Source organism: Marmota monax, unplaced genomic scaffold (assembly GCF_021218885.2).
Source record: "Marmota monax isolate L192 unplaced genomic scaffold, Marmota_monax_Labrador192_F-V1.1 WCK01_AAM20220418_F8-fsc00508, whole genome shotgun sequence".
NCBI classification, from domain to species: Eukaryota; Metazoa; Chordata; class Mammalia; order Rodentia; family Sciuridae; genus Marmota; species Marmota monax.
The window spans coordinates 260,347-263,519 of record NW_026692488.1 but is presented as its reverse complement, the minus strand read 5'-3'; the positions used below and the strand labels follow the sequence as shown (position 1 = coordinate 263,519).

General features: G+C 37.7%; 1 pseudogene; it reads left to right on the top strand.

The window, feature by feature from the left end:
- The first annotated feature begins 1,797 nt into the window (after nucleotides 1–1,797).
- LOC124092023 (upstream-binding factor 1-like protein 1) lies at nucleotides 1,798–2,888 on the top strand (annotated as a pseudogene).
- Nucleotides 2,889–3,173: the final 285 nt, after the last annotated feature.

The window sequence follows — 3,173 nt, the reverse complement described above, 5'->3', positions numbered from 1 at the left end:
TGTACTTTATCTATTGCTATCTCTAGATTATATTTTTTTAATGTTTGTAATTGTGGCATAACATTGTAGCAATGTGTTTTTATCTTTGTGTGCTAATAATACATGATCCATATACTGAAATATTTGTAGTTCAGGATTTTGATTTCTAAGTGGCTGGATTTCTTAACATAAATTTGACACATAGTTGGGCTGTTAGCCATCCCTTGAGGGAGTAATTTCCATTCATATCTCTGATCAGGACCTTCAAGATTCAATGCAGGGATAGTAAATGCGAATCGTGGACTATCCTCAGGATGAATTGGAATTGAAAAAAAAAAAAACAATCTTTAATATCTATAGATAAAACATACCAAGTTTTTGGCAAAGCAGACAATTGAGGAATCCCTGACTGAGCAGGTCCCATAATGACAATCTCATTATTAATGGCTCTTAAATCTTGCAATAATCTCCATTTACCAGATTTCTTTTTAATGACAAAATGGGAGTATTATAGGGAGATATGGAAGGTTGTATATGTCCCTCTGCTAATTGTTGTTTGATCAGGTCATGGGCTGCTTGTATCTTTTCTTTATTCAGGGGCCACTGAGGAACCCATACTGGTCTTTCTGATTTCCAAGTAATTTTTATTGTCTCAATGACCCCTCCTGAAAACCCAATCCATGTCTATCTATTTCTTGATCTATTTGTATTGGTACCACTATACTTTGTCCTTTTTCTCCTAAACCTTTTCCTTTCTGTCTCAGGATCCCATCTATCAACTACTGGGGTTGGGGCCACCCAGCATAAGTTGTCTCCATAGGTGGAGCTGTTGGTTGGACACTTATGCCCTCTGGTGATAGAAAGGTGTTTGTAGCAGCCTCCTGTTGTAATATTTCCCCTGATAGTCCTTCCTCCTTTAAATTTTCTTCCTCTGTCTGACTAGCTCTAGAGACCTTCTCTTTTACTTTATCTAACATGTCTTCTACCATAGTCTAAACTGAAGGCTTTGAACTAGGCAAACAAAATTTTATCATCATCCACAATGGCAATGTGCCAACTGGCAGAGTTCCTGGGTTTTTCTTTTTCCTCTCCCTTAAATCTTCTCCATGATGGTCCCATATTGATATATTCCACAATTCCTCCTTAAAAAGCCATGGGCTACATTTTTGTATTATATCAACATATGCCCTAACTGTTCTTGATTTTACTGGGGTGCCTCCTTCCTCTAACAATTTACTTAACATTCTTTCAGTTTGTTTTTTGCAAATTTCTGACCCCATATTTCTGCTACAAGGATAACACAACCCAACAAGATAACACAAAACAAAACCAAAACAGAATGAAACAAAAACGGAACAAAAAATTGTTGTATCAGTTTTTCTATTTTATTGATATGTGTAGACATGGTTTATCTCTATCTCTTCCTCAGGGCCGAACAACTTTAAACACTGAGCCAACCATTTTTCCCAGTTTGCCTGAGAAAGTTCTAGGGACAGGCAGCCTAAAAAAAAAAAAAAAAAAAAAAAAAAAAAAAAAAAAAAAAAAAAAAAAACAGAACAAATCAAAACAATGTTTTCTACTGTAAATTGTTCCCCTAGTCAAGCAACATATTCAAGTGAGGTTTGATTATTTTCATTAACCACTAATGAAAGAGAGTAACTCTCTTTCTCTTTCTTTTTAGAAATACAATATTACACATACTACAGAACTTCTAGGAATAATTTATTTGCTGAGTTGTGAGACTGGAGGAGTTTGAGTTCCTGTTGAGACTTTTTCAACAACTGAGACTTTTTTAGTGGCCCAGAGAGAAATCTCAAAATGGCAACATACCACAGCCAATCCTGCTGGTCAAACAAAAACATTCTGAGGTTACTGTAAAATATAGAGAATAATGTCCAATGCAATGATAATGAAACATTCAAGACAATCATTTCAAATATGGACTGGGAAAAATAGCTTTTAAGCATTTCTCTGCAGAAATGTGTGAAGGCAAGTGCTTAGAGATTTCTAGTAAATTGAGGAAGTTACATACATTGAGAGAATTAGTTCTGGAAGCCAAAGAATGTGTTAAAATTCCCACAAAATGCAAAAAAAATATGAGAAACATCCAGACTTTCCCCCTAAAATACCCTGACTGCTTACATCCACTTCTATAAGAAGAATTGGCCCAGTATTCATTCCCAAGAGCACCCTGAGCTGAACAACAAGGAGTTGACCAAGATCCTGACTGAGAAATACAAGCAGTTACCAGAAGAAATAAAGCAGAAATATATTGAGGATTTTCAGAAGGATAAACAGGAATTTGAAGAAAAACTGGCTTGTTTCAAAGACAATCACCCTGATCTAGCTCATGTCTCCAAAATATCTGATGTGTATAAGAGATGCCAAACCAAAGCCAGAAAGAAGTTACAAGGAAATGTAGAAAATGTGAGATCTATAGCAGAAACTGATAGATTTTCTGAGAAGGTGAAATTTCATGGAGAGCCTAAGAAGTCTCCTATGAATGGATATCACAGATTTCATCAAGATTCATGGTCTAGTAGGGAGCTGCAACATTTTCCCCTGAGGGAGCACATGGTAGAGATTGGGAGGTGCTGGCAGCATGTCCCACAGAGTATGAAGGAACTATTGGAACTAAAAGACATGCTGAAGAGTTGCAGAAAAAGTACAGGGTGGACCTGGACCTCTGGATCATGAGTTTGTCACTAAAGGAGTATGCCATCTACAAAGAGACTAGCTATGGGAAGTGTAAAAACATAACCAATGCAGGAGGCCCTAACTCCAAGTTCAAACGAATAGATCAACAGTCCCCATCAGCTGAAAGTCTGCAAGAAGACCTTGAAAAGAAGCAGGGACTGAAGTCTCCAGGGAGGGACTCACCCAACACTGCTCAGATGGCAATCAACTAACAACTATCTTCCCTCACAAGGGTCAGCAAAGAACAAGTAGAAAGAGGATGAAGGAAGTGACTCCATAGACACTAGGAGCAGAGATGAAACTGGATGTGGTGGGTCTGAGGGCAGTGGCTCTAGCTCATCTCCCTGGGGCAATCCTTAGACTTAGACTTCATCTTTGTTCCTACTCTATGTTGTTATGTTGAGGGAACTATCAACAAAAAGGAGTTCAGGTTGGAAAGAAGGGAATGTGAATCACTAGTATCTATGACAGTTTTGTAAACTGGGAAAGGAAAACCC